The following is an 8,512-nucleotide window of genomic DNA, read 5'->3' as shown; positions in this document are numbered from 1 at the left end:
TAATCATCAGGGAAATGCAACTCAAAACAACCCTGAGATTCCACCTCACACCAGTCAGAATGGCTAAGATCAAAAATTCAGGTGACAGCAGATGCTGGCGAGGATGTGGAGAAAGAGGAACACTCCTCCATTGTTGGTGGGATTGCAAGCTTGTACCACCACTCTGGAAATCAGTCTGGCGGTTCCTCAGAAAATTGGACATAGTACTACCGGAGGATCCAGCAATACCTCTCCTGGGCATATATCCAGAAGATGTCCCAACCGGTAAAAAGGACACATGCTCCACTATGTTCATAGCAGCCCTATTTATAATAGCCAGAAGCTGGAAAGAACCCAGATGTCCCTCAACAGAGGAATGGATACAGAAATTATGGTACATTTACACAATGGAGTACTACTCAGCTATTAAAAAGAATGAATTTATGAAATTCCTAGCCAAATGGATTGACCTGGAGGGCATCATCTTGAGTGAAGTAACACAATCGCAAAAGAACTCACACAATATGTATTCATTGATAAGTGGATATTAGCCCAAAACTTAGGATACCCAAGATATAAGATACAATTTGCTAAACGCATGAAACTCAAGAAGAATGAAGACCAAAGTGTGGACACTGTGCACCTTCTTAGAATTGGGAACAAAACACCCAGGGAAGGAGTTACAGAGACAAAGTTCGTAGCTGTGATGAAAGGATGGACCATTTAGAGACTGCTGTATCCAGGGATCCGTCCCATAATCAGCTTCTAAACGCTGACACCATTGCATACACTAGCAAGATTTTGCTGAAAGGACCCAAATATAGCTGTCTCTTGTGAGACGATGCCGGGGCCTAGCAAACACACGAGTGGATGTTCACAGTCAGCTATTGGATGTATCACAGGGCTCCCAATGGAGAAGCTAGAGAAAGTACCCAAGGAGCTAAAGGGATCTGCAACCCTATTGTTGGAACAACATGATGTACTAACCAGAACCCCGGAGCTCTTGTCTCTAGCTGCATATGTATCGAAAGATGGCCTAGTCGGCCATCAAGGGAAAGAGAGGCCCATTGGACTTGCAAACTTTATATGCCCCAATATAGGGGAATGCCAGGGCCAAAAGAATGGGAATGGGTGGGTAGGGAAGTGGGGGGCGCTATGGGGGACTTTTGGGATAGCATTGGAAATGTAATTGAGGAAAATATGTAATAAAAATATTAAAAATCAAAAAAAAAAAAGGTAACACCAAAATCCCTTAAAGAATTATAGGAAAACACAACCAAACAGATGAGGCAATTGAGCAAAATCATCCAGAATCTAAAAATAAAAATAGAAAAAATAAAGAAATCACAAAGGGAGACAACCCTGGAATTAGAAAGCCTAGAAGAGATCAGGAGTCATAGAGCAAGCAACACCAACAGAATACAAGAGCTAGAAGAGATAATCTCAGGTGCAGGCGATAACATAGAAAACATTAACACAACAGTCAAAGAAAATAAAAAATGCAAAAAGCTCCTAGCTCAAAACATCCAGGAAATCCAGGACACAATGAGAAGACCAAATCTAAAGATAATAAGTACAGAAGAGAGTGAAGATTCCCAGCTTAAAAGGCCAGTAAATATCTCCAACTAAAGTATAGAAGAAAACTTCCCTAACCTAAAGAAAGAAATGCCAATGAAGATTGAAAAAAAAAAAAAAAGCCAACAGAACTCCAAGTAGATTAGATCAGAAAAGAAATTCCTCCCAACACATAATAATCAGAACACCAAATGCACAAAACAAAGAAAGAATATTAAAAGCATTAAGGGGAAAAGGTCAAGTAACATATAAAGACAGACCTATCAGAATTACACCAGATTGTTCATCAGAGACTATGAAAGCTACAACATCCTGGGCAGATGTCATACAGACTCTAAGAGAACAACATTGCAAGCACAGGCTAGTATACCCAGCAAAACTCACAATTGCCATAGATGGAGAAACAAAAATATTCCATGACAAAACCAAATTTACACAATCTTTCCACAAATCCAACTCTACACAGGATAATAGATGGAAAATGCCAACACAAGGAAGGAAACTACAGCCTAGAAAAAGCAAGAAAGTAAACTTCTAAAAAAAAAATCAAAAAAAGCCACACAAACATAAAAATAACATCAAAAAATATCAGGAAGCAACAATCACTACTGCTTTATATCTCTTACCATCAATGGACTCCATTCTCCAATAAAAAGACATAGACTAACAGACTGGATACATAAACAGGACCCAACATTTTGCTGCATACAGGAATTGCACCTCAGTGTGAAAGACAGACACTACCTCAGAGTAAAGGACTTAAAATCAATTTTCCAAAGAAATGGTCCCAAGAAATAAGCAGGAGTAGCCATTCTAATATCTAATAAAATTAACTTTCAACCAAAATTTATCAAAAATGATAAGGAAGCACACTTCATATTGGTCAAAGGAAACATCTACCATGATGAACGCTCAATTCTGAACATTTATGCTCCAGATGTAAGGACACCCACATTCATAAAAGAAACTTTACTAAAGCTCAAAGCACACATTGCATCACACACAATAATAGTGGGAAACTTCAACACCCCACTCTCATCAATGGACAAATCATGGAAACACAAACTAAACAAAGACAGTGAAACTAACAGAAGTGATGGACCAAATGGATTTAACAGATATCTATAGAACATTTCATCCTCAAACAAAAGAATATACCTTCTTCTCAGCACCTCATGGTACCTTCTTCAAAACTGACCATAGAATTGGTCACAAAACAGGCCTCAATAGATACAAGAAGATTAAAATAATCTCATGCATCCTATCATATCACAATGGACTAAGGCTGGTCTTCAATAGGAACAAAAACAACAGAAAGTCCTCATACACATGAAAGCTGAACAACACCCTATTCAATGATAACTTGGTCAAGGAAGAAATAAAGAGAGAAATTAAAGACATCAGAATTTAATGAAAATGAAGGCACAACATACCCAAACTTATGGGACTCAATGAAAGCAGTGCTCAGAGGAAAGCTCATAGCTCTGAGTGCCTCCAACAAGAAACTGGAGAGAGCATACACTAGCAGCTTAATAGTACACCTGAAAGCTCTAGAAGAAAAAGAAGCAAATACACTCAAGAGGAGTAGACAACAGGAAATATTCAAACTCAGGGCTGAAATCAGCCAAGTAGAAACAAAAAGAACTATACAAAGAATCAACCAAACAAGGAGCTGTTTCTTTGAGAAAATCAATATGATAGATAAACGCTTAGCCAGACTAACCAGAGGGCACAGAGAGAGTATCCAAATTAATAAAAATGCCGAGAAATGATAATAGCTCACTCTTAGACTATGAAAAAGAGACAATTAAGTGTTCCCAGAAAGCTGTGGCCAGTTGTAAAAATACACCAGCAATCTGATAGCAAAACAGACTTTTCCCAGGTCAGAAAGGTCCCTTTTTACTGCATGGCTTCGCCCCTCTGTCTGAACAAATGTTATCAGGTTTAAAGGAGGGCATTCCTTTACTCTTTCATGTAATGCCAAGGCTTAGAAAGCCTGCTTGAGGTCTTTTCCTTTATAAACCTCTATCACTTAGACCTAGGGGTTCACTCTCTTTCCTCTTCCATCAGGAAGGTTGGTGACCCAAGCTCAAGCTTGAATAAAGACCCTTATGTGATTGCAGCAGGTTGTGATTCCTGGTGGTCTCTTTAGGGTTTTTACAATCTAGGGACAACCATACCAAAGTTAAATCAGGATTGGATAAATCATCTAAACAGTCCCATAAGCTCTAAAGAAATTTAATTAAAAAAAAAAAAAAGCCCAGGACAAGATGGGTTTAGTGCAGAGTTCTATCAGACCTTCAAAGAAGATATAATACCAATACTCCTCAAACTATTCCACAAAATAGAAACAGAAGGAACACTACCCAATTTGTTCTATGAAGCCACAGTTATGCTGATACCAAAACTACACAAAGACTCAAAAAGGAAAGAGAACTTCAGACCAATTTCCTTTATGAATATCAATGCAAAAATACTCAATAAAGTTCTCCCAAACCAAATCCCAGAAAACATCAAAACAATCATTCAACACAATCAGGCAGGTTTCATTCCAGGGATGCTTCAATATACGGAAATTAGTTGGTTCAATATATGGAAATTCATCAATATAATCCACTACATAAACAAACTAAAAGAAAAAAAATCACATGATCACTTCATTAGACACTGAAAAAAGCATTTGACAAATTTCAACATTCCTTCAATTTAAAAGTCTTGGAAAGTTCAGGAATTTATGGCCCATACCTAAACATAGTAAAAGCAATATACAGCAAACCTGTAGCCAACATCAAACTAAATGGAGAGAAAATTGAAGCAATCCCACTAAAATCAGGGACTAGACAAGGTTGCCCTCTCTCTCTCCCTATCTATTCACTATAGTACTCAAAGTTCTTGCTAGAGCAGTTAGACAACAAAAGGAGATGAAATGGATACAAATTGGAAAGAAAGAAGTCAGAATATCACTATTTGCAGATGATATGATCGTATACTTAAGTGACCCCCAAAACTTCACCAGAGACCCCCTAAACCTGATAAACAGCTTCAGCAAAGTGGTAGGATATAAAATTAACTCAAACAAATCAGTAGCCTTCTTAGACTCAAAGGATAAACAGGTCAAGAAAAAAATTAGGGAAATGACACCCTTCACAATATGCACAAACAATATGAAGTATCTTGGTTTGACTCAAACCAAACAAATGAAAGATTTGCATGACAAGATTTGAACAACAATATGAACTAACCAGTACCCTCCAGAGCTGTGTCTCTAGTTGCATATGTAGCAGAGGATGGCCTAGTCAGCCATCAATGGGAAGAGAGGCGCTTGGTCTTGCGAAGATCATATGCCGCCTTACAGGGGAATGCAAGGGCCAGGAAGCGGGAGTGAGTGAGTTGGGGAGCAGGGCAGGGGGAGGGTATAGGGAGCTTTGGGGATAACATTTGAAATGTAAATGAAGAAAATATCTAATAATAAAAGAGTTATTAAAAAAAAGAACTTCAAGTCTCTGAAGAAAGAAATCAAAGAAGATCTCAGAAGATGGAAAGAACTCCCATGCTTACTGACAAGATTAGGGTAGTAAAAATGGTCACCTTACCAAAAGCAATCTACAGATTCAATGCAATCCCCATCAAAATTCCAACTCAATTATACATAGAGCTAGAGAGAGCAAATCTCTAATTCATTTGCAATAACAACAACAAAAAAAAAAAAAACAAAACAGGAAAGCAAAAACTATTCTCAACAATAAAAGAACTTCTGGGGGAATCAGCATCCCCGACCTCAAGCTGTACTACAGAGCAATAGTGCTTATTATTAACTGCATGGTATTGATACAGTGACGGGCAGGAAGATCAATGGAATAGAATTGAAGACCCAGAAATGAACCCACAAACCTATGGTCACTTGATCTTTGACAAGGAAGCTAAAACCATCAGTGGGAAAAAAAAAGACAGCATTTTCACCAAATGGTGATAGTTTAACTGGTGGTCAACATGTAGAAGAATGCAAATTGATCCACCTGTTCAGGGAGATAGCCCTATGTAGCTATTAAAAACAATGAATTTATGAAATTCTTAGACAAATGGGTGCATCTGGAGGATATCATCCTAAGTGAGGTAACCCAATCACAAAAGAACACACATGGTATGCACTCACTGATAAGTAGATACTAGTCCAGAAGCTCAGAATATCCAAGATTCAATTTACAACACCCATTAAACTCAAGAAGAAGGAAGACCAAAGTGTGGATACTTCGATCCTTCTTAGAAGGGGGAACAAAATACCCATGTTGCAGAATTACAGAGACAAAATTCGCAGCAGAGACTGAAGGAATGACCATCCAGAGACTGCCCCACCTAGGGATCCTTCCCATAAACAACCACCAATCCCAGACACTATTATAGATGCCAACAAGAGCTTGCTGACAATAGCCTGATATAGCTGTCTCCTCTGAGGCTCTGCTAGTGCCTGGCAAATACAAAAGTGGATGCTCACAGTCATCCATTGCATGGAGCACAAGGTCCCTAATGAAGGAGCTGGAGAAAGTACCCAAGGAGCTGAAGGGGTTTGCAGCCCCATAGGAGGAACAACAATATGAACTAACCAGTACCCCCAGAGCTCCCTGGAACTAAACCACCAATCAAAGAAAACACATGGTGGGACTCATGACTTTAGCTGCATACGTAGCATATGTAGCCTAGTTGGTCATCAATGGGAGTAGAGACTCTTGGTCCTGTGAATGTTCTATGCCCCTGTATAGGGGAATGCCAGGGTCAGGAAGCAGGAATGGGTGGGTTGGTGAGCGGGAGGGGGGGGAGGATAGAGGATTTTCGGAGGGGGAACTAGGAAAGGGGATAACATTTGAATGTAAATAAAGAAAATATCTAACAAAAAAATATTTTAAAAAAATAAAATATCATTCTGAGTGAGCTAACCCAGTCACAAAAGAACACAAATGATATATACTCACTGACAAGTGGATATTAGGGGAAAAAATCTCAGAATATCCACAATACAACCCTCATACTATATGAAGCTCAAGAAGAAAGGAGACCAATGCTTGGATGTTTCAGTCCTACTTGGAAGGAAAACAAAATAATCAGGGGGGGGGGGCCTTGGGAGAGAGAGGGGGGGTCAAAGAGGGGGACAAGATCAGGTGTTGGAGGAGACAGGGGAGATATACAGAGGATCAGAAAATTGAACAGAGGTTTGTAGTAGTCAGGGATGGACAACTGGGGGTCGCCAGAAATTCCTAGAAGCCAGGAAAGCAAGAGGCTCCCAGGACCCAATGGGGATGACATTAGCTAAAATACTCAACAAAAGGGAGAGAGAATCTGTAGAGACTATATCCAGAGGTTAGGTACAGCCCTCAGTTGAGGGATGGGGCCACTGACCTATCTCAAACATTTTAACCCAGAATTGCTCCTGTCTAAAGGAAATACAGGGACAAAGAGTGGAGCTGAGACTGAAGGACAGGCCTTCCAGAGACTGCCCCACCTGCAGATCCATCCCATATGCAAACATCATCAAACCCAGACTCTACTGCTGATGCCAAGAAGTGCTTAAGGATAGGAACCTGGTATAGCTGTCTCCTGAGAGGCTCTTCCAGAGCCTGACCAATACTGATGCAGTTTTTTTGAAGCCAATCATTGGACTGAGCATGGGGACTCCAGTGGAGGAGTTAGTGGAAGTACTGAAAGAGCTGAAGGGGTTTGCCACCCCATAGGAAGAACAACAATATTAACCAACCAGACGCACCCCCTCCCCCCAGAATTCTTAAGGACTAAACCACCAACCAAAGAGTACAATGAAGGGACCCATGGGATCCAGCTGCATATGCAACAGAGGACGGACTTATCTGGAATCAATGGGAGAGGAGGCCCTTGGTCCTGTGAAGGCTCCATGTCCCAGCATAGGAGAATGCTAGGGTGGTTAGGAAGGTGTGAGTGAGTGAGTGGGAATGTACCCTCATAGAAGCGAGGGAGAGAAGGGATGGGATAGGGGATTTTCAGAGGGGAATCCTGAAATGGAAATAACATTTGGAATATAAATAAATAAAATAACCAATACAAAAAGCAATGCTTGCTGTTAGGATGAAAGAGCTGGTGACAATAGGATAGAGTTTAAGGAGTGTCAAAGGGTGAGAGATGGGATGTGGGTTGTACTGTGTAAGAATATCCTGTGGTGGATGACACTAGTCTAGGCCCTTAAGGGTTGAAGCTCTAGCTGCCTTGTCAGCTTGGTAGTTTTTCCTGGAGACAACAGAGTCATCTGTCTGGTGGGATCTGCAGTGGACAATTCCAATAGCAGTGGGGAGATGGGAGGCCTTTAGCATGGCCATAATTTGGTTTGTATTTGCTACTCATCCTCCTTCTGTTGTAAGTAACCTATGCTCCTTCCAGATAGCAGTGTGAGACAGGAGGATATGGAAAGCATGTTTGGAGTCTGTATAAGTGTTTAGGGATTGTCCCTGTGCCAGTTGAAAAGCACAGGTAAGAGCTATTAGTTTAGCCTGGAACTGAAGATACAATTGGTTATGAGCTAGCTTATGGGTACTGGAACTAACCCTGGTTATCCGAAAGACCAGTAGCAGCTGTTAATTGCTGAGCCATCCTTCTAGTTCCAGAAAGGATTTGCTTTCAGATTTTGAGGAGATAAAGTCTATCATGGTGGGGTAGGCCTGGTGGTAAAGATTTACATCTGGGCTAATGAGAAAGCTGCAGTTAAGCTGGGAGGTAAACTTCAAGTTCCATCTCACCAACCTCTCCAACAGCGACCCACCACTTTAATTTTCTTTTCTTTTCTTTTCTTTCCTTCTCTTTTCTTTTCTTTTCTTTTCTTTCCTTCTCTTTTCTTTTCTTTTCTTTTCTTTCCTTTTCTTTTTTCCTCTTCTCTTCTCTTCTCTTCTCTTCTCCTCTCCTCTCCTTCCTTCCTTTCTATCAATTTCTATTATTCTTTCAT

This window comes from Mus caroli, unplaced genomic scaffold (assembly GCF_978045245.1).
Source record: "Mus caroli unplaced genomic scaffold, Mus_caroli_1 scaffold_1, whole genome shotgun sequence".
Taxonomy (NCBI): domain Eukaryota; kingdom Metazoa; phylum Chordata; class Mammalia; order Rodentia; family Muridae; genus Mus; species Mus caroli.
Note: the sequence above shows the minus strand (reverse complement) of the source record.